We start from the raw sequence: 23,806 nt of genomic DNA, 5'->3' as shown, positions 1-23,806 counted from the left end.
GTGTTAACAAAACAATGACCACTATTTCTCACTGTAATGGCAAAATAAGGCACACTGTGTTTTGCCCTGACACTACCAGATGGTGCCACTCTTTCAGTGCAGCAAAATAAGCAAGGTGTTTGCTGCACATTATTTTCCACCTAGAGAACACGCACAAAAAGGCAAAAACATTTACAGCGACACGGGCAGCTCTTCCAACTGATGTACTTAGGGTGCATACCCATGAATAATTAGACATAAAGACGGACGTGTAGAAGATGGATCACAACTCATCACATCACTTTATTTTCCTTAGAGATCCCTTTTGGGGTGTTACATAAGGGGTGGGGTTTATGAGATGCAGGCGTTTACAGAAGTCGAAAATGTGGATGGACAGGTTATGGCAGCGATATGGTGGGTAAGGCCATTCCAGTCAGTTGCCGTTCGCGAAAAAAATGAGTTGATGAAACTGTTGATTATTAAAAACTTAGAGCGCTAAATACACGAAAGACGTAGAAAAAGAAACACACCCCACACGAGTGCTCCAAGTTTTTATTAATATGCGTTACCAACTAGCCCACCTAACTATTCTTTTACAGCTGTTGAGACAACCAGTTTAATGTGAAAGCAGCTCATTTCAGACTTATTACAGCAGAAGCAATATACAGCATAAACCGCTTTTAGCGTAAGTCGCCAGAGTCATGAATATGCTCATAAGCAGTACTGCACTATAACCAAAACATTTTTCAAAGGCTGAACACATGCAAAACATGTAGACCAAGCAGCCAAATGTATGTGAGAATCGAAGCATGCGACCAGGATGTTTGCATTTGTTTAATTTAACAAACATTGAAACGCTAATGTGCAAGGACCGGTGGTCTTCGCATGAAGCATACGAAGTAAATCAGAAAAAAAAAGAAAAAGTTGTGCAGATCCCCTGCACTGTGGGAGCCTATGTTATACGAAGCATTTTGCAGGTACCTGGCTATCTAATGTTGTTTGACGTTTCGCAAACCGATACCAGGAGGACCAACATGTTCCTGTAAGTTCAGTAGTTGGGTATGGGTGGCTTGCAAGTGTATGCGACGACTTCAGCATGATGAAAACCGCATTGTAGATGACGGCAGTGGCATGATTTCTGTGCTGGCCATCCAACGTGAGCCTACCGCATGGTGACTGTCTACACAGGTAGGGGACAAGAAAAAGTGAAAGAAACACAGATTGCGAAGTCATCTGCGGTGTCTGTTAAAACGACGATGGAATTTGTACTTTGGTGAAGAAATGTTAGAACCTGATTAAATTGGGTGATCATGAAGTCTCTACAATGTCCGACAGTTTGTACGTAGCATAAGCTGCTAGGAATAGGCTGTGTGTTGAAATGCTAGGAACACTGTAGCTGCGCAAAAGTCGTATCGAAGTCTCGGGACCTTCGTTTCGGTCACTTGAAGTGCATATGTTTCGAGAATGCTACCACCTTCGTCAAATATTTTCTTCTTGCATGGTGCTATAGGTGTTAGCACCAAGCGGACCATAAAGTGAAAGGCTTAGCTAAGGGATACAAAGCTACACTGCAATAAGATGGTTCGCAACCCATAATTGCATTAAACATACTTGATGCTTGCTAACAGAGGCCTCACCGCAAATTTATTGGCCATGTACTGGCTGCTATGCCTGTGTTGTTAAGCCACAAAAATAAAATGTTTAGTTTGTAAAAGCAAATGGAAAGAAGTGAATTGCATGGGCATGCTTGTGCTGATATAGACTGATAGGCATGAAGGCACTCGCACTGGAAGCCTGATTGGTTCGATAAGGTGCCCATAGGTCAGTGTTGGCTGCGTTTAGTAATATGTGCGTCGGCGATGCCAATAAAAGGATTCAGTATAGCAGTATGTGAATGCCAAAGTGCTCGAGCAGCTTCTGGGAGCCACATTAGTGTTTCTCTCACTTACTTCTCTCACATACTTACTCTGAGGATACCGTAAATAAATAAATAAATAAATAAATAAATAAATTGCATCCATGGGGGAACAGCGCACTTGTAAATTCACAAAATAGTTAATAATGCTCAAAAACATGTTTGATGACGAAAGGTTTTTATGCAAATTGCGATAAGAATTGCTGGAAGAACGTCTACAATATGGAAAACGATTTATTTATTTATTGAAGATACCTTGCGGCATTGAGTAAGGGGGGTAATAAAAGGGCAAAGTAACTTGTCAGTGTACAAACATACGGCTCAAATTTGCAATTTAACACAAAGAAATGGAGAGGAATCGATGATAATGTGGTATGACGGCAAATATAAGGTTGGGCAGGAAAAAGGATAACATGAAAAAGAAATATTGGCTGGCATTATACATATGGCAAAACTGGACTCAAGAACAATAAAGTATACCAATCATAATGACAACAGAAAAAGAAAAGCAACTACAAACAAAGATAGGCAGCCAAATATGTGGATTCTAGGCGCAGGAACAGTCGACAGTGTTTACAAGAGGCACAATGGTAGGGCACGACAAAAACGCAGGAACTAATCATGTGCACAGTAAAAACATTTATCAATATAAAAAGTGCAGTTGGGCACAAAGTGAGATATTGAAAGAAAAACAACAGAAAAACACGTGCAATGGTACAAAAAATGATAGATGTCTTTGGTCTTAAAGCTGTAAAAATAACAAATACTAAATAAATACATAGGCGGGATGCAGGACATGGCACAGGAAGTAAAACAAGATTGGAAAAACTAGTAAGCTCTTATTGCGAAAAGAAAGAGTGCAGAAGTTGACGGAAACTATCGTGGTCTGGTTCGGATGCGATGTTGCCTTGAAGACCATTCCACAAACGTATGGTGCGAGGAAGAGCGGATGAGTTGAAGGCGTGAGTTGACCCATATAATCGTGTGAAAAGTGATTGTGCAACTGAAGTGGGAATGGTCTGTTGCTGTATGCGTGTTTGTGAAAAAGACATGAAAGGGCAATTTCGTGACGAGCAGTAGGGAGTTCAAGTGAAAGATTGAGCTTAATTTGCGTTATGCTGTTATGGTTGTCATAATTGCGTGAAATGAAACAAGCGGCCCTATTCTGAACCGCTTCAAGCATGTTAATTAAGTAATTTTGGCAGGGAGACCAGATAGATACGGCAAATTCAAGCTGTGAGTAAACAATGGACTGAGAAGCTAGTTGAACGTGAATGGGACAGTTATGTAAATTTGGACGTAAATATGCTGAAGGTTTTGAAGCTTTTCCGCATCTGGTGGTAATATGATGAAACCAGGAGAGGCTGGATATGAAATGAATACCAAGGTACTTACTTATAAGATGATGCCTGCGACAGTTAGTAGTTAATGGTGTAGCAATAGATGGAAATGTTTTGCTTGCGTGTGAAGGAGATTATTTAGTATTTTTCAGTATTCAGCGACATAATCCATTTTTTACACCAGTTGTTAATGTGGTAAAGGCAGATTTGCAGCCTTAAGTGGTCGTCGGCACAGGTTATTGGACAATATATGATGCAATCATCAGGGAAGATTCGCATGCAGGAAGAAATGTTTTCTGGCAAGTTGTTTATGTAGATTAAAAACAACAGGGAGCCGAGGACGCACCCCTTTGGTATGCCCAAAGTTATTACCTATAGCCATGCATGGAATGGAGTTGTAGGTCCCCTACTGCACCGGCATCACGTGGTCCCTGCTGGTACCTGGTGGGTAGAAAATCCCTCTAATATGTAGTCTGACCATGGCTTGGGCAAAAAAAAAAAAAAAGCAGTTGCACGCGCCTTAGCATTCAACTGTAATTTTGGTTTGTGTTTGGCCATTCTAGTTATTTCTGCGATAAGTGGTAGGTGGAATCGGGAATTTTGCATGAAATATCGGTCTTGCACCTTTATGTGTTCATACACCAAGAAAACATGGGGAAGGTAGGAGATGGAAATTCAAGACGATGAGCAAAACGAGAACAAGGTGAAAGCAGGAGCCAACGTTTGACAAGTGGATTTGTCTTCTTCAAGGCCTTGAAGAAAAGTCCACTTGTTTAAAAATTGGCTCCTACTTTCACGTTGTTCTCGTTTTGCTCATCATACGCGAAGAGTTTCTCTCCCTTTAAAGGTCCCCTGCCATGACGGGGCCCAAAGTACAGTTCGAGTTATCCGTTAGTTCAAATTATAGGAGTTGAAATTATAGGGACTTCACTGTATATTTTAAACACTAGAAAATGGAAGACTGCAGTTTTTTTGCATACTCTGAAGTCAGTTCTATGACAGCTGTGAGGCAGTTAATAAAAATGGCAGGAGTTAATCCAAAAATGAAGGACTAATCTACAAATTGTGGCCCCTTAGCTTACTGAGCTGCTCCATGGGGTGTTAGTCTCAAAACAGCTGCCCAAAATTTGAAATTTGCCGCTCCAAAAATGTCCTCTTCCACACGTTTAACCTGCACCAAATTCGAGATGTTCTGCTCCCAAATGAAGATTTTCCTGCCCCAGAAGTTGCAACAAAAGCTGTTCTCGCAATCCCACCCTGCACATAATGCCACCCATCTTGAGATTAGGGGTGAACTTGTGAACATAACAAACCACTGCAGGGCTTGTGGTTCTTGTAGCTCTTTTGCTTGTGTCTTTTAAAGTGAAGGTGTTTCAGCTATTTCAAGGCTTTTTGACGTAAAAGATTTCTTGGTTATTTTTAACTGAGAAGGCTTCCTGACGCACTGTTCTAGCAGTTGAACCATATTTAGAAACCACAGCAAGGGCTCTCATTTACAAATGAACTTCCACTGCGTAACACCCTGCAGTTTTTAGATTTAAAGTTAACTTTTATAAGCGCGTACATAAACCTCGACATAATGAAGTCCTTAAAATCGGCACGTTATATATTGAAGTTTCGTTCTACTGAAACGCAACATTTTATGCAAGTAAGTATACAGTTGCCAGCGAATCTTTCTTTCAAGAAGGGGGTCATAAAATATTCAAAATTATTGGGAAATTGGGAGAAACTAATTTCAGTAAAAAAAAGAGCTGTCACTTTGTTGAATGTGGGATTCGGTGATCAAAGTACGGCGTCATGTAGTGTCGATGATATTTCCACATCGGCAGTACCAAGCGAAGCGTGCAAAGCTTTCACGTCCACTCAATCACCACGGTTGATAGTGTAGCCCACAGTTGGATGACACTATTATGAAGAGCAGAAGCAAAGAGAAGCTAACACTTCGTCTGCCTCTCGCTTCAATGCGTCTACGAAACCTAGTTACACGACATCCAGCACTAAACGCCTAAAAAGACAGCGCACATGAAGCCTCCGCTTGGCAAGCCTTTGCACCTGGCATAGATAATCTCCAAGATAATGCGCACGGGTCACATGTGCCTTCAGCCATGCTGACAACCATGTGCACCCACAACCGTGCTAGAAGCATCAAGCCACCATCCTTCTTGGCTCACCCTCGCACCCACAGCATACGTCGTGTGAGGCATAGTACACTCTAAGAACAGTTTACACCCTTCGGCGTGCCTCTTCTGCCCCACAACGATAATCGTCATCTGCCTTGATGCGTTTCCTTTCTATAACGCTGCGAGCCCGGAACTTTCCAGTAACGAACGGCACGCGCGTTATCAGAAGGGGCACTCCAAAAGGTGTAAACTGTTCTGTGCTGATAACGCGCATGCCGTTCGTTACTGGAAAGTTCCGGGCTCGCAGCGTTAAAGAAATAATATTTGGGGTTTTACGTGCCAAAACCACTTTCTGATTATGAGGCACGCCGTAGTGGAGGACTCCGGAAATTTTGACCACCTGGGGTTCTTTAACGTGCACCTAAATCTAAGCACACGGGTGTTTTCGCATTTCGCCCCCATCGAAATGCGGCCGCCGTGGCCGGAATTCGATCCCGCGACCTCGTGCTCAGCAGCCCAAGACCATAGCCACTGAGCAACCACGGCGGGTGCGTTAAAGAAAGGAAACGCATCAAGGCAGATGACGATTATCGTTGTGTGGCAGAAGAGGCACGCCAAAGGGTGTAAACTGTTCTTAGAGTGGGCTTCTTCGATTTTCCACTTCTGGCTACCCGCGGGCTGCCAGAGCCAGCCAGAGCGTCTCCGTTTTTCTCGGTTTGCTCCGCCCACCGCCCTACGCACTTCCGCCGGGCGTTCGTTTTGCTCGCGCTGGACGGTTCTGGCTACCCGCGGGCTGCCAGAACTTGCCAGGACGATTTTGGTCTGGCTGCTCTCTGGAAGTTATCTGGCTAGCAGACGACTAAAAGAGGCGATGGGAGCTCGCCGCCATCTTTACGGGGACTTCACGGATTGCAACGCGGGCGCTTGAGGACTTAAATTTACCTCGCTCAGTCAACTGTCTACGGTCATCTTCGGATTTTCTTACTTCTAGCGTTATCTTTTTAAGTGCTAACGCTCCGTTCCGCATCGCGAAGCGGTGTGATGCGAGCCGTGGTGAACCGTTTGAAGCTTTTGTGTGTGGGTGTGTCCCCTGATTGCTTCTTCGCGGCGATGATCAGCACGCCGCGCTCTCATGCGTGCATGTTATCTGCATCGTGTTCCACGCAAGCTCTAGGCGCTCATTCACACATTGCGGTACATTTTTGGTTCGTCTTTCTCTGGTGGCGTTCATTTTCACATATTTCGCGTATGTATATCTATCGATTCTTTCTCTGCAGTTAGCGAAGGCTTTGCAGTTAGCCCGTGTTCGCTCCGCCTCTCCGTCGTATGCTTAGGTGGCAGCTCGAAACCGATATGTGTTCGAACTTGCAGGCCGTTGATCTAAGAATACACTGATTACACTCAGTACATTTAGACACACGTACACTGGCTTATTGCTCTCATGATTGCGAGCAATGTTGTTTTTCGTGTGAAACGATTCGCTGGTCACAGGCGACGTGCATTTTCACGCGCCAGCCGCGTTCCCAGCTCCTTAAATGAGAAGCACCATCAGCCACCACAAACTTCCTGAAATCCGAGCCCAAACAGGTAGGCGCGAAATTTTATGCGTATGAGACGTACGTACCCGATAACCTGCTTTTTCATGTCTTGTGATGACACAACGCCAACTCATCAATGTCGCCGGTGGTCGACGTGATCGCTGCGAGCAGGGATCCTCCAGCCATCGCTTTCGAGTATACAATCACGATTTCGCGTCTTGTCATGCGCCTCGTCGGAGACCACCTGTTGCGCTGCGCAAGGCGAGGTTGGCCGAGTACGCGTCCTGCGCCGAGTCGCGCCAAAGTGATCGTATTCCTGACGAGGCAACCTAAAGTTTGCCCGCGCGGCACCAGCGCCGAATGCTCCCCTAGCGGACCGATGGAAGTTTCGAGGGTCGTCGCTGCGCTGGCGCGCGCCCGTGTTCTGTACGGCGGGAGCGCTCGTGCGCGTGGTTTTTGCGATGCCGAGTGCGACCTCATCAGCCAGGAAAGGTGGCAGGCAATACTGATGTGTTGTCGATTGCCACAGCAGCCTCGAAAACACGAAAGGTCCTACGCCGTCCGTGAAGTTCTACAGATTTCCTGGGAAGTGGTACGATAAGGACAGACGGCAAGCATGGATAACTGCAGTGCGCGGCCAAGTAAGTCTCATACTTTCGCATTCGCGTGTTATATCTTGAAAGCGGAATAGTCATATGCCCGTTTTTAGTGCACGGCCGTTTGTTTAGTCGTGTCGCGTTGTTGAATTGTGGTGGCATCCGCCGTTTGTTAGCGGTAAATGCATGCGTGTTGCGCCGCTAAGCTCAACGACGCGTACTCGATTCCCAGCCACGGCGGCCGCATTTCGAAAGGGGCAAAATGCAAGAACACCGTTGTTACCGTGTGCTTTGATTTTTGTGCACGTTAAAGAACCCCCAGAGGTTAAAATTATTCCTGAGACTCCCCATTACAGCGGGCCTCATAATGATTTCGTGGTTTTGGCATGGTTTTGGCACTTAGAACCCCCGAATTTATTTGATTGCACTGTGCCTTCCCTCGCGATCGGCATGGACGAGCTCAAGAAAGTTATTTCCCTTTTCCAAACGCTGCAACTTAAATTACTAGTTGTGCAGATAACGAAAGGGGCCGCGCGCTACTTTTGTGTGGTAGCAGACCGTATTTAATGCAAGCCGCGGTCGTTGCGTGCGTCGGGAAGCGGCAGATCGGAAAGCAGCCGCTCGAGACGTGCGCGTTATGTTTCTTGTTTGCCCATGCTTTCTAAGTATCTAAGTGTGCAAGTATCATAACTTGTAGGGGTACGACTCTTGTAGAATAATATATGCACACAATCACAGGAACGTTACCTTTGCAAACATATTATTGGGAGTAATTTAATCCCCACAACAAATAGGCACACATACTGTTTCATTTATATGCGATGCAGATGGAAGCGGCGCCAAACAGACCAATGGCAATCACAACAGTCTTCTCAGCAGTCAGCACCACCGGGACATGTGCTTTCGTACTGCAGCGACGCAGCTCTTGAGCAGCAGCAAGACACGTGTGAAACAGACTCCAGAACATGCCTTTGTGAAGTGACGGAACCGTCAAGAAGCAGCCCAATGGATCTGCAGTGATCGAGTAGTATGACAACAGAAGTTCCTGCTGCCAGTGTGACTTATGGTGTAATTGAAATAAACGTGGCTAAATTTCTGAACATGGTGCGTACCTCTAACTCGACGTCGTCTACGATCTTGTCGGACACTTGTGACACGCACTTGGCTTTCACTCTCACATCACCGTCCACAATTTGTTCAATGCCGTACACGTTCGGAAGCAGACGCTCCCCTATCGTGAGGTTGCCGCCACGAAAAAAAGCTGTCGGCGTCGGCAACCTTCTTGAAACCGCACGGCAATCTTTGCATCGCTATTGCGCAAGAAGGCGATCTGCCGCCGTCGAAAACGGAGCGCCGTGAGAACGAGCAGCGAAGAAAAGCGCGGACGGCCCAACGTAAACGAAGCGGAGACTACGCCATGACGCGACCGCGATGCTTGGCGTTTCCACATTGGGGCGCTGTCAGGAGAGGCGCAGTAGCGCCGCCTGGCCATGGTTTTCTCGTTTTCAAGCTGGCAACGCATAAATGGGCCGACTACGCCGAGCGCGCGTCGGCCTCGACGGGCGCTGCCATACTGGTAGCATGTTTACATTTGGCCAGCTGTACAGGCGTTCGATTTTGCAAACTTCCGGCAGGTTCGGGTTGTCTTGGGATCCCAGCCCACGCGACTTCCTGTCAGAACCGGAACTAGCTGACTGCCGTCTGGCTCCCAGCGAGCTGCCAGAACTCCGAAAATCGAAGAGGCGCAGTGTAGGACTTAGTGCTATAGACCGGATGTTTAGGCATTAAAAATGCTGTTTTAGACGCCTGTGAAAGGCACTTAAGCCGTTATTTAAAGGGACACTATAAGCAAATACTAAGTCAAGCTAAAGTGATAGTGCTCGAGAATCTCTAAGGCGCCAGTGTTATCGCGAACAGAGCCTTAATAACAGAGAAATCGAGCTAAATGCAGGACATGATTAGAGACTCCCCCGGGACATTCAAGCACTTGCCTGATGATGAAAGCACTCCTCAGTTAAATTCTCTCACTAGTACTCAACTACTCCTTGCACAAAACATCCTCGCATTGTATTATAATATGAAATAAAATGCTAGTTGTCCACTTCCATTTCATGTTTAGAAAAAACACACTGAAATCCAAGCTTTCAATCCAAGCATTCTAAATTAGTAAAAAACGGAATCGCCATGTCGTGCCTTAAGTCTTCCCTCACAAGATCTTGCTTGCATAAAATGAGCGCCAGTTTTAATGCGCAGGTCCGGCGCCTATTAGAATCAGGTTATCCTAGTGTAGCGGTGGCCACTGTAGCTGAGCGCCTAAAGAAGTCGGTTTCGAGAGGGACGGACGTAATTACAGAGAGCAGTAATCGCAAAAAAAGAGTAGTGGCTATTCCGTATATTCATTCAGTGTCGCACAGGCTTAAAAAAGTTGCTAGTAGATATGATGTTAATGTTGCTTTCACTGCTCCCAATAAGCTAGGTAAGATATGCGCTGCCGTACAGAATAAAAAGGAGCGGGTTAAAGGCAAAAAACGAACAGATATTTGTCCAGTGAAGCACAATAAGAACAACAGCTTTACTGAGTGTCGTATGTATGTGGTTTATCAAATTCCCCTTAGCTGTGGCCAGTTCTACGTAGGGCAAACGGGACGGTGTATCAATCAGAGGCTAATGGAGCATAAAAGGTCGTTAACCGGTGGATCGCCTTCTAATCTTTCGCTACATTGCCGAGATTGTAGCTGCAAGCCAGAGTTAGATGAATGCGCGATACTGTACAGGCATAAGAATGAAGATACGCGTCTTATGGTAGAGGCATGGCATATCTATAATGGTGGAAGTGCGTGCGTGAGTCAGCCTTCGATTACTTTACATAAGGAAGAGATTAAGTGCCTTAACAGTTATCTCTCACGTAGACCAGCACGTGTACCCGATTGACACGTAGTGTTACCATTCCTGAGCATGCGCAGATGAGTTTTGTGTCTTCTTTCATTTTTCGCCTCTGTGCTCCCTTCAGTTGATAGTCGGCGTTCGTATTGTCCACTTCTCTACTCTTGTGTCCTGTCTGCACGCCTCAATTCTATTCTCCAGCAGGCTTCACGGCAACGCTCGTATACTGCTGTAAAGCGCGAATAGGTTGTAGTGGCGTCGCACAGGCTCTCCCAATTTCGCGCATGCAGACGCGTGCTTTTGTGCGAATCAGCAGCGCGTGCTTTTACTCACTTTGTCTTAAAAGCGCCGTCTGCGCACTCGTCCAATGTCTTGAAACCATATTGGCTTCTACAGCAGGCTTCACGGCAACGCTCGTATACTGCTGTAAAGCGCGATTAGGTTGTAGTGGCGTCGCACAGGCTCTCCCAATTTCGCGCATGCAGACGCGTGCTTTTCTGCGAAGCAGCAGCGCACGCTTTCACTCACATTAAGTCGATGAGCGTCGTCTGAGCACAAGTGCAATGTCTTGAAACCGTATTGGCTTCTCCAGCGGGCTTCACGGCAACGTTCGTGTACTGCTGTAAAACGCGACTAGGTTGTAGTGGCGTCGCACAGCGTGTCCCAATTTCACGCATTCAAGTGCGTGCTTTTGTGCGAAGCAGCAGCGCATGCTTTCACTCACGTTAAGTCTTAAGAGCGCCATCTACGCACTTGTCCAATGTCTTGAAACTGTATTGGCTTCTCCAGCAGGCTTCACGGCAACGCTCGTGTACTGCTGTAAAGCGCGAATAAGTTGTAATGGCGTCACACAGCGTGTCCCAATTTTGCGCATTCAGGGGCGTGCTTTTGTGCGAAGCAGCAGCGCATCCTTTCACTCACCTTCAGTCTTAAGAGCGCCATCTGCGCACTCGTGCAATGTCTTTAAACCGTATTGGCTCCTCCAGTGGGCTTCACGGCAACGCTCGTTTACTGCTGTAAAACGCTACTAAGTTGTAGTGGCTTCGCACAGCATCTCCGCATGTCGCGCATTCAGACGCGTGCTTTTGTGCGAAGCAGCAGCGCACGCTTTCACTCACGTTAAGTCGATGAGCGTCGTCTGCACACAAGTGCAATGTCTTCAAACCGTTTTGGCTTCTCCAGCAGGCTTCACGGCAGCGCTCAGGTTCTGCTGTAAAGCGCGAATAGGTTGTAGTGGCGTCGCAAAGGCTCTCCCAATTTCGCGCATTCAGACGCGTACTTTTGTGCGAAGCAGCAGCGCATGCATTCACTAACGTTAAGTCTTAAGAGCGCCATCTGCGCACTCGTCCAATGTCTGAAACTCTATTGGCTTCTCCAGCGGGCTTCGCGGCAACGTTCGTCTACTGCTGTAAAACGCGAATCAGTTGTAGCGGCGTCGCGCAGGCTCTCCCAATTTTGCGCATTCAGACGCGTGCTTTTGTGCGAAGCAGCAGCGCATGCATTCACTAACGTTAAGTCTTAAGAGCGCCATCTGCGCACTCGTCCAATGTCTGAAACTCTATTGGCTTCTCCAGCGGGCTTCGCGGCAACGTTCGTCTACTGCTGTAAAACGCGAATCAGTTGTAGCGGCGTCGCGCAGGCTCTCCCAATTTTGCGCATTCAGACGCGTGCTTTTGTGCGAAGCAGCAGCGCACGCTTTCACTCACGTTAAGTCGATGAGCGTCGTCTGCGCACAAGTGCAATGTCTTGAAACCGTATTGGCTTCTCCAGTGGGCTTCACGGCAATGCTCGTGTATTGCTGTAAAACGCCACTAGGTTGTAGTGGCGTCGCACAGCGTGTCCCAATTTCACGCATTCAGGTGCGTGCTTTTGTGCGAAGGAGCAGCGCATGCTTTCACTCACGTTAAGTCTTAAGAGCGCCATCTACGCACTTGTCCAATATCTGAAACCTTATTGGCTTCTACAGCGGGCTTCACGGCAACGTTCGTGTACTGCTGTAAAACAGGACTCAGTTGCAGTGGCGTCACACAGCGTGTCCCAATTTCGCGCATTCAGGCGCGTGCTTTTGTGCGAAGCAGCAGCGCATGCTTTCACTCACGGTAAATCCTAAGAACGCAGTCTGCGCACTCGCCCAATGTCTTGAAACTGTATTGGCTTCTCCAGCAGGCTTCACGGCAACGGTCGTGTACTGCTGTAAAGCACGAATAAGTTGTAGGTGTGTCCCACAGCGTGTCCCAATTTCGCGCATTCAGGCGCGTGCTTTTTTTAGAAGCAGCAGCACATGCTTTCACTCAGGTTAAGTCTTAAATGCACCGTCTGCGCACTCGTGCAATGCCTTGAAACTGTATTGGCTTTTCCAACGGCCTTCAAGACAATGCTCGTGTTGCTGTAAAGCGAGACTAAGATGTAGTGGCCTTGCACAGCGTGTCCCAATTTCGCGCATTCAGGGGCGTGCTTTTGTGCGAAGCAGCAGCGCATCCTTTCACTAACCTTCAGTCTTAAGAGCGCCATCTGCGCACTCGTCCAATGTCTTTAAACCGAATTGTCTTCTGCACTGGGCTTCACGGCAACGCTCGTCTACTGCTGTAAAACGCTACTAAGTTGTAGTGGCGTCGCACAGCATCTCCGCATTTCGCGCATTCAGGCGCGTGCTTTTGTGCGAAGCACCAGCGCATGCTTTTACTCACGTTGTCTTAAAAGCGCCGTCTGCGCACTCGTCCAATGTCTTGAAACCATATTGGCTTCTCCAGCAGGCTTCACGGCAACGCTCGTATACTGCTGTAAAGCGCGAATAGGTTGTAGTGGCGTCGCAAAGGCTCTCCCAATTTCGCGCATGCAGACGCGTGCTTTTCTGCGAAACAGCAGCGCACGCTTTCACTCGCGTTAAGTCGATGAGCGTCGTCTGCGCACAAGTGCAATGTCTTGAAACCGTATTGGCTTCTCCTGTGGGCTTCACGGCAACGCTCGTGTACTGCTTTAAAACGCGACTAAGTTGTAGTGGCCTTGCACAGCGTGTCCCAATTTCACGCATTCAGGCGCGTGCTTTTGTGCGAAGCAGCAGCGCATGCTTTCACTAACGTTAAGTCTTAAGAGCGCCTTCTGCGCACTCGTCTAATGTCTTAAACCGTATGGGCTTCTCCAGCGGGCTTCACGGCAACGTTTATGTACTGCTGTAAAACGCGACTCAGTTGTAGTGGCGTCACACAGCGTGTCCCAATTTCGCGCATTCAGGCGCGTGCTTTTGTGCGAAGCAGCAGGCCATGCTTTCACTCACGGTAAGTCCTAAGAACGCCGTCTGCGCATTCGCCCAATGTCTTGAAACCGTATTGGCTTCTCCAGTGGGCTTCACGGCAACGCTCGTGTACTGCTGTAAAGCGCGAATAAGTTGTAGTGCCGTCCCACAGCGTGTCCCAATTTCGCGCATTCAAGCGTGGTCTTTTGTGCGAAGCAGCAGCGCATGCTTTCACTCACGTTAAGTCTTAACAGCGCCGTCTGCGCACTCGTGCAATGCCTTGAAACTGTATTGGCTTCTCCAGTGGGCTTCACGACAACGCTCGTGTTGGTGTAAACCGCGACTAAGTTGTAGTGGCGTCACACAGCATGTCCCAATTTCGCGCATTCAGGGGCGTGCTTTTGTGCGAAGCAGCAGCGCATTTTTTCACTCACCTTAAGTCTTAAATGCGCCGTCTGCACACTCGTGCAATGTCTTCAAACCGTTTTGGCTTCTCCAGCTGCCTTCACGGCAGCGCTCGGGTACTGCTGTAAAACGCGACTTAGTTGTAGTGGCGTCACACAGCGTGTCCCAATTTCGCGCATTCAAGGGCGTGCTTTTGTGCGAAGCAGGAGCGCATGCTTTCACTCACGTTAAGCCTTAAATGCGCCGTCTGCACACTCGTGCAATGTCTTCGAACCGTTTTGGCTTCTCCAGCAGGCTTCACGGCAGCGCTCGGGTTCTGCTGTAAAACGCGAGTAAGTTGTAGTGGCTTCGCACAGCGTGCCCCAATTTCGTGCATTCAGGCGCGTGCTTTTGTGCGAAGCAGCAGCGCATCCTTTCACTCACCTTCAGTCTTAAGAGCGCCATCTGCGCACTCGTCCAATGTCTTGAATCAGTATTGGCTTCTCCAGTGGGCTTCACGGCAACGCTCGTATACTGCTGTAAAACGCGACTCAGTTGTAGTGGCGTGACACAGCGTGTCCCAATTTCGCGCATTCAGGCGCGTGCTTTTGTGCGAAGCAGCAGCGCATGCTTTCACTCACGTTAAGTCTTAACAGCGCCGTCTGCACACTCGTGCAGTGCCTTGAAACTGTAATGGCTTCTCCAGCGGGCTTTACGACAACGCTCGTGTTGCTGTAAACCGCGACTAAGTTGTAGTGGCGTCACACAGCGTGTCCCAATTTCGCGCATTCAGGGGCGTGCTTTTGTGCGAAGCAGCAGCGCATGCTTTCACTCACGTTAAGTCTTAAATGCGCCGTCTGCACACTCGTGCAATGTCTTCAAACCGTTTTGGCTTCTCCAGCAGGCTTCACGGCAGGGCTCGGGTACTGCTGTCAAACGCGACTAAGGTGTAGTGGCGTCGCATAGCGTGTCCCAATTTCGTGCATTCAGGCGCTTGCTTTTGTGCGAAGCAGCAGCGCATGCTTACACTCAGGTTAAGGCTTAAAGCGCCGTCTGCGCACTCGTCCAATGTCTTGAAACCATATTGGCTTCTCCAGCGGACTCCACGGCAAGGCTCGTGTACTGCTGTAAAGCACGAATAAGTTGTAGTAGCGTCGCACGGCATGTCCCAATTTCACGCATTCAGGCGCGTGCTGTTGTGCGAAGCAGCAGCGCATGCTTTCACTCACGTTAAATCTTAAGAGCGCCGTCTGCGACCACGTGCAATGTCTTGAAACCATATTGGCTTCTTCAGTGGGCTTCACGGCAGCGCTCGTGTACTGCTGTAAAACGCGACTAAGTTCTAGGGGCGTCGCAAAGCGTGTCCCAATTTCGCGTATTCAAGCGCGGTCTTTTGTGCGAAGCACCAGCGCATGCTTTCACTCACGTTAAGTCTTACCGGTGATTGTTGTCCCCGTTAAGGGCGTCAGGGGAATTCGGTGAGGCTGGCGGTGGCGAATCGTTGCTGCCGTCGTCAGCGTGGAGCAGATTGCGAAAAGGTGTGTCGCTCTATGGGTCGAAACCCATCTCTTCGCTCATCCGGCGCAAGCGCTCTTCAAGCTCCGGGTCCATGACGCAAATGACCAACAACCGACAGATTGCAACGCATGCTGCTTGGATAGCTCTCGCTGGTGATCGACGGCCAAGCCGCTAGCGGAGAGCTTTCGCCCGGGCGGGGGCGTGCTCCAAAACAACCGGAAGGGGACGATGTGACTTGGATGTGATGGACGAAGAGGGTTTTATGTGACATCGCGTCGTGACGCAGAATCAGTGAAGGCGGAACTTAGTGCCGATCGCTCGGCGAACGAGTTGAGGAGGAAAACCATAGCTAGGGAGGAGGGTAACTTGTAATCGCTTGTAGCTCCCTTAATACGTAATGCTTCGCCTAAATTGTGGTGGGAATGTTCTACTTAAGCTGTACCCTACGCACTTACCATATTTGTACGAACCGTCTCAGCGGCCCTTCAAGACGCATCACGTGGACCACTTCAGATCGTGCGCGGCGCCCTTCTAAATGCGAAATGCCGTCTGGCCCGGCCTCATAGTCGAGTTTGCCAATACGTCGGATGATCTATCTTCTAGGGCCCGAGAAAGCGACGCAATTGTTTCTTTCTGAATCCACTTTGGCGCATTGGGGTCCAAACCCAAACACGGTCGCCAGGCTGCTACTCGACGCAGCGACATCGGAGGTTGCAGTGTCGGCTGTCAGTACGCTGCTGGTTCTTCATCCGTAAGCGGGCGACCTGTCGGGCTTCTTAGGCGCGCTGGAGGTAGGTGGCGACGTCAAGACTCCCTTCGTCGATGACGTGCAGCAGCTTGGCGTCGAAAGTAGTCATCGGGTTTATGCTGTAAACCAGCTGGAACGGCGTGATCTGTGGTGTTTCTTGCACCGCCGTGATGTGAGCGGAAGTTGATGGCAGGACGTCATCCCAGGTCTGCTGTGTTCGACGTCGACGTAAATGGCTAGCATGTCGGCGAGGGTTTTATTCAGGCGCTTCGTAAGACCATCCGTCTGTGGCATGTAGGTAGTGGTTCTCCTGTGGCTTCTCTGGATGTATTGCAGAATTCTTTGGGTGAACTCGGCTATAAAGGCCGTTCCTCTGCCGGCAATGAGGACTTCTGGGGTGCCATGTTGCTCACGGATGTTATCCACGAAAAATTTCGCCACATGCGCTGCGCTACACTTCGGCGGAGCTTTCGTTTCAACGAAGCGCGTGAGGTAGTCCGTCGCAACAACGATCCACTTATTTCCTGTTGCTGACGTCGGAAAGGGTCTCAACAAATCCAGCCCGATCTGCTGAAATGGCGGGCAAGGAGGCTCGATCAGCTTTAGTAATCCCGCTGGCCTTGTCGGAGGTGTCTTGCGTCGCTGACAGTCTCGGCATGTCCTGACGTAACGGGCAACGTCGGCGATCAGGCGTGGCCAGTAATCTGTGTCTAAATCAATGCTGAATAAATAAATACCTTTCCTCTTTCCTCGATAGCGTCCGAGAGAATTCTAGGTGTCCAGTGGTTGGATCTTCATGCAGGGCGTGCAGTACTTCTGGACGCAGCGCTGAGGGAACAAGAAGAAGGTAGTTGCCGCGGACTGGTGAGAAGTTCTATTTTAATAGTAGGTTGTTTTGAAGCAAGAATGAAGGCAATTATCACTTGAATGACCTAACGTCGGTGTGCCCTACCAAACACTTGACGAGGCCTTTCAGCTCCGGGTCTTCTCGTTGCTGTTCCGCGAAGCGTTCTGTGCTTATTAGTCCAAGGAAGGCGTCGCCATCCTCGTCATCTTGTGGTGGCGGTTCAATGGGGGCACGTGATGGGCAATCGGCATTGGAATGTTTTGGTCTAGACTTGTAGGTCACAGCGATGCCATATTCTTGTTGTCTGAGGCTCCACCATGCCGATCGTCCTGAAGGATCCTTTAAGTTCGCTAGCCAGCACAAGGCGTCATAGTGGCTGACGACTTTGAATGGCCTGCCATGCAGTTAAGGGCGAAATTTTGCTGTAGCCCAAGCGATGGCGAGGCATTCCTTTTCGGTCGTAGAATAATTGCCTTCCACTTTTGACAGTGACCGGCTAGCGTAATTGCTATCACCTGTTCAACTCCGTTTTTCCTCAGGACTAGAACGGCACTGATGCCTAGGCTACTGGCGTCACTACGGATTTCTGCATCGGCGTCGAAGTGCGCAAGTACCGGTGGCGACTGCATACGTCGTTTGAGTTCTTCAAATGCATCGGCGGCGTTTCCCATTTGAACTCGACATCACATTCAGTTAGATGTGTCAACAGCTCAGCGATGCGTGATAAGTCCTTGGCAAAGCGCCTGTAGTAGGCACACATGCCAAGGAATCTACACACTGCCTTCTTGTCGATAGGCCGCTGCAACTTTGCGATGGCGGCTGTCTTTTGTGGGTCCGGGCAGACTCCAGGTTTGCTGATGACGTCGCCCAAGAACAGAAGCTCATCATAAGCGAAGCGGCACTTTCGCGGCTTCAGAGTGAGCCCTGATGATTTGATGGCCTCTAGTACTGTCGCAAGCCGCCAAAGGTGATCGTCGAAATTTACGGCGAAAACGACGACGTCATCCAAGTAAACAAGACAGGTCTGCCATTTGAACCCTGCTAACACCGTGTCCATGAAGCGCTGGAACGTTGCAGGCACCGAGCACAGTCCGCACGGCACGGCCTTCAAATCGTAGAAGCCCTCTGGCGTGATAAAGGTCGTCTTTTCGCGACCTCTCTCGTCGACTTCTATTTGCCTATAGCCAGATTTCAGATCCATCGACCAGAAATATTTAGCGTTGCAGAGTCGATCCAATGCGTCGTCTATCCGTGGAAGAGGGTACACGTCCTTCTTAGTCAGGTTGTTCAGTCGACGATAATCTACGCAAAAACGTAGGCTTACGTCCGTTCTTCACTAAGACAACAGGTGATTCCCACGGGCTTTTAGACGGCTGGATGATGTCGCGCAGCATTTCGTCAGCTTGTTGTCTTATAGCTTCACGTTCTCGCGTCGAAACTCGGTAAGGGCTCTGGCGGAGTGGTCGAATGCACTCTTCAGTTATCAGCTTTGCTTTGCCACTGCTGTTTGTCGAATCCTCGATGACGACGAAAAGCAGGTTTTGTATTGTCGAAGCAGACTTCTGAGCTGTTGCTGCTTAATCATGGGGAGACTTGGATTTATGTGGAAGTCTGGTTAGGGAACTACGGTCGTTGGGGTAGATGCGGCAGACTCCGAGAGGGCACACGCATTGTTGTTTCCATAATTTACTCGATGTATGCGATCGTCGTTCCCTTGTTGATGTGTTTGAACTCTTGGCTGAAGCTTGACAGCAACACTTTCGTTTTTCCTCGGTCACCCTCGATGGCGCCTTCGAGTGCAGGTGTTTTCGTGCCGACGGGAATGACAATGCTAGAGCGAGGTGGGATGCTAACTTAGTGTTCGAGCACACTCAAGGCATGGTGACTGCGACAGCCCTCCGGCGGTATCGCCTGATCTTCGGACAGCGACTTCAGGTCGATGATTGCGCCGTGTTGGTTTAAGAAGTCTAAGTCGAGAATGACGTCTCCTGAACACTTTTGGAGTATGACAAAGGTGGCAGGGTAGGTCCGGTCTTGAACTGTAATTCTTGCGATCCAAAGTCGGCGTTATTAGGTGTCCTCCAGCGGTGCGAATTTGAGGGCCTTCCCTTGCAGTCTTAACCTTCTTCAACTGGGCGGCGATGGGTCCACTTATGATGGAGCAGTCGGCTCCTGTATCAACTAAGGCAGTGACTGCGTGGCCGTCGAGAAGCACGTCGAGGTCCCTTGTTCTTTGTCTTGCGTTGCAGTTGGGTCTTGGCGTCGCATCACGGCTGCGTAGTGTTGAACTGAAGCTTGAACGTCGCGTATTTTTTCGTCGGTGTGTTGTAGACTTTATGGCTTCGTCAATACTGCGGCGTCTCGTTGATGTATGGTCGAGATCATCTTTTCGGCGTCTTCGTCACCAGCAGAGGATATCTGTCAGATCGACAAACAGCAGCCGCACCTCCATCGGTTCCTAACTTTAGTTTTTCGGATATGGGCTGACGGACCGGCCCCGGGCTGGGCCAGTGTATGGACTTCGCTGCGGCGCCAGGTAGCGGCATGGCGACGGCGAACGGGACGGTCGTTGAGGGCTCCACTGTGTGACAGTGAGATAGTCGGCGATGTCACGTGGGCTTTCGCATTGCTGTGGGCGCGGTGCGTTGATGGCGAACCCTCACAGTCCCATTTAGCGGTAAGGGCATCGGCGGTAGATGTGCCCGGCTCTTCCACTGTGATAGCAAAGTGGACGGTGGTCGGGGGCGCGCCAAACCTCAGTCTTTCTTGGAGTGCTGCGTGCGGTGACGGCTTGGCATGCTGGTGGCGGGGGTGGTGGTGGACGACGTCACTGGGCCCTGGCGTGAGCGCGGAGGGAGAGCGTGACGGCGGGCTGCAGTGGCGTATGTCATAGCTTGCTGCTGATGCTCGGCTACTCCGAGTTGTCGTTGGAGCTCTTCGTGTACGACGTCGGCAGTCGAAGCCACATGAGGCTGTGATGAAGGGAACAGCTTCTCTAACTCCTCCCGCAAGACCGCTGGGATAGCCTCGCGCTGGTCGTCGGTGACGAGTGACTGAATTCCGACGTAGTTTGTCGAGTTCGTGCGGCGGTTGAATTGCCGGTTCCGCACTTCCACTGTCTTTGCGATGCTGGTGGCCTCGTCAAGAAACGCGTCTATGGTCTTCGGTGGGCTTCGTACTATTCCTGCGAAAAATTACACCGCGCATCTGTAGGCGGACCTTGTACTCCTCGGACATTTCCGGGTCGGCGTGGTGGAATAGGCGGCTCATTTCGTCTGTAAAGATTGCAACATTCCCGTTTGGTAGCTGCACTCGGGCTTCCAATAGAACCTCGGCCCTTTCTTTCCGGACGATGCCCGTGAAAGGCCGTAAGAAGTTACCGGAACAGCCTCACGTAGTAAGGGTCGATTCCCGGTTCTCGAACCAGGTCCTCCCGGCATCTTCTAAGGAGAAGTACACGTGCCGCAGATTATCCTAAATTATGGGGTTTAACGTGCCAAAACCACCTTCTGATTATGAGGCACGCCGTAGTGGAGGACTCCGGAAATTTGGACCACCTGGGGTTCTTTAACGTGCACCTAAATATAAGTACACGGGTGTTTTCGCATTTCGCCCCCATCGGAATGCGGCCACCGCGGCCGGGATTTGATGCCACGACCTCGTGCTAAGCACCGCAACACCATAGCCACGGAGCAACCACGGCGGGTGCAGATTGCACTCAAAGGTCCAGTTGTTGAAGACCGAGATCCTTTCCAATTTCTCCAGCCAGGTTTCTGGATCCTCTGCCGAAGCTCCACGGAAGGTGGGTGGCTCTCTAGATTCTTGCAGGACGATGGGGGACGCTGGTGCTGCCATTGTGGTCGTTGACTTGGTAACGATCTTCCTGGTCGTATCAGACAAACGTCCGTGCTCCGGGGCAGTCCTTGCAGCCTGCGGCCAGCTCGCTGGTCCATGGCGACAGTGGTGTTGTCCTCGGGCTTCGTGCTTGGATCGCGGCTTTGCGGGGGCGTCTAGTACAGGAACGCGCAAGCACTTCCACCAGATGTCGCGTCGTAGTGACAGTGAAAGGTGCAACTAGCGTTTTATTGGGCAAACTTGTGCCCACAAAAGCAACTTGCATTCAAAGGAGAGGAATAGCGGCGAACACGATCGGCGGTCATCGAAATATGATCAGCGGGTCAAGCGCGTCGGCTTTCATACATCAGTCGTCGAATGTTCCAGAGTAATCGCTGAGACCCGCGTGTCTTCCACAAAGTTGTACATTATTCACGTCGCGCATACATGCAATCAGTTTACACAAGGCTCGGTCACAGAACGCGGGTAGAACCATCGATAACATTGCAGAGACATCCGATACATGCTGGCGCGTCCTGCGCTGTGTGATAACATTCGTTAGGCGGTGAAACGAGGTCGGCGGATAAATATAAACAAGTACACGTGTCACTATCCCACCTCCAAAGTCTAGTACCGATGCATAATGTGCGTCAAAGCACCCCTTTCTATATACCGTTTAAAAGATTTGGTAACGATTGCGATCTTGCACCGCTTAACTACAATGTTACTTTCACATAGTTGAACGGAATAACATTTCGTCAGAAGAAAAATTGACAAAATCTCCCATTTGGCGGGAAGGCGATACATCGATTGCAGTAGGATTGCAGTAGGAAATTCGTGGACGAAGTAAGGATAGTAGTTTTATAGGCTTGCAAACATAGCCACCCGCAACTAAATTAACGCCCATGGTGTCACGCGCTTACAAGCAAACATCTGGCTCGACGACCGCGTAAGCTCCGTGCCAAAACGCTGGAGTGAGAAAACGTGGCAGCAGCAGCAGCGAGTGAAGTGACATTAGAGTGACGAAGTGAAAAATAAATTGGCTGAAGGCTTAGCTTGGTTAAGCCTGGAATGTTGCGAAAGCAATACCCTTGGCTGCGCCTTGGTGCCGCCGATGATGTGGACATGGTTGCCCTTTGTTAAACTTAAGGCTATACATCATCCGACATAGCGCAAGGCAGCACGCCGACCACTGCAAGGAGCCGAGCTGTAGCCCCATTTATCTTCCTAGCGTGACGTCACACCAGCGAGCACCCTCTCTCGGTAGCGCCGCAGCAGCTGCGCGCAAGGCTTCGCCTCCACCATCGATGCCGCGAGCTGGGGCCCCGTCTCTCGGTCTGGCGTGACGTCACATGGTCACGTGACGCGCAGCTGTGTAAGGAGGCGCCACGACCACCGATGGGCCGATAGTGCTAGTAGTATTGCTTTCGCAATGAAAAACTAAATCTTGCGATCCATCCAACAATAATAATAATGATAATAATAATCTCTTCGTCGCTTCCTCCACCATAACTGTGTTTATCTGCTGTTACTGACTTCATTGCAAAATGCTCATTCCTTTCTATTGTGTAGCTCTTTCGTCCCTATACAAATTTTGTAGTTGATTTTCTGTGCTATTTAATTCACTTTTTGTCAGGTTCTTTTCAACGTCTGCATCATCTTTTTTGTACATTTATGTCATTGTTCGCTGTCTGCCAGGCGCTGCCACGCAAGCACTTTGAGGCATTGGTAATCCTGATTGTTAGTGCATTGAGACTGGCACGAATAAATGCGCTATCTATCTAGCTATTGTGTTGTCTATCGCATCAAGGAAAAGTGAGCGCCGAGAACAGACAGCACGCACAAAAGCTACGAGCCACCGACGACCCTAGACTCTGACCCGGGCGCAGATCGCTCTCAAGGTACGGTCTGCAGCCGCGACATGCGCATTGGCAGCAGGATCGCCTCTCCCCGGTGCCGCTGGGTGCATCGCGCACGACGGGAGGCTTTCTGCCCGTCTCTTTCCCGTGGGCGAGCCGCGATCGTCGGCGCCCCTCGCAGCGCGAACCGCGCTTTTATCGCCCCACCACACGGAACCTCGCGGCGACGGAAGAAATGCGCTTGGAGTGTCCATTTAATTACGATCGCAATAAAAAGATATATGATTCATTGTGTTTTATCTTTCATGTACATGTACTAAATATTGACACATTCAGTGCATTGTGTATAAAATTTACTTTGAGGGTCCTTACACGATCACTTATACATTCTGCTTTTTTCTCGTGTTTTTGTCAATTCTTGTTTATTTGTGGTGCTCATCTAGTGCAGTGATTAAAGAAGTATAGGTACGTATGGCAGAGCTCTTTACTTACAAAATCACAAAGTGTTTCGAACGCTTCCTAAGCTAGAAAGGACTGAGCTCTTTCTCGCTCACGGGCGTAATGGGGCTCTTCAAACTGCTACGTCCGGCTCTCTTGCTACCTTTCGTAACCATAAAAAAAGGGATAAAGATTTGATTTCGCATATGTGACTTCCACGTTCCAATTTTATAAACTTGAATTATTTCTGCTATCGATAAGTACAAAACATAACTTGTTGTGTAGCAGCGTGTCATCTCGTCGATAATTTCCCTTCTTCTAGCATCGCTTTTGCCTGCACTCGTGCCTGCACAACCGAGCGCTTCAGCATCTCGCTGGAAGGGCCCGATTGTAAAATCTGAAGCGACAGATGGCAGGCCCCCAAGCAGCCCCGAGCGCCGCTCCTCCACGCTCACCGGAATGCGCCTTCGTGTCGTCCGCTGCGGGTGCGAACCGAGAGACGCCATTGGTCGCTTTCTAGCGCCTGCGCACTCGAGCTCCAGCGCGCTTCGATTTTTCAAACTGAGCGGCGCGCC

General features: G+C 49.5%; 1 long non-coding RNA gene across 1 annotated transcript; it reads right to left on the bottom strand.

Moving 5' to 3' along the window:
- Nucleotides 1-98: 98 nt before the first annotated feature.
- LOC139059013 (uncharacterized) lies at nt 99-11,028 on the bottom strand. Its single transcript, XR_011513799.1, has 3 exons — nt 10,900-11,028; nt 3,607-3,675; nt 99-1,159 (listed from the first exon to the last, which is right to left on the bottom strand). It is a non-coding gene; the product is annotated as an uncharacterized lncRNA (long non-coding RNA).
- Nucleotides 11,029-23,806: the final 12,778 nt, after the last annotated feature.

This window comes from Dermacentor albipictus, chromosome 4 (assembly GCF_038994185.2).
Source record: "Dermacentor albipictus isolate Rhodes 1998 colony chromosome 4, USDA_Dalb.pri_finalv2, whole genome shotgun sequence".
Taxonomy (NCBI): domain Eukaryota; kingdom Metazoa; phylum Arthropoda; class Arachnida; order Ixodida; family Ixodidae; genus Dermacentor; species Dermacentor albipictus.
The sequence above is the reverse complement of the archived record's forward strand: the minus strand, read 5'-3'. Positions and strand labels throughout refer to the sequence as shown.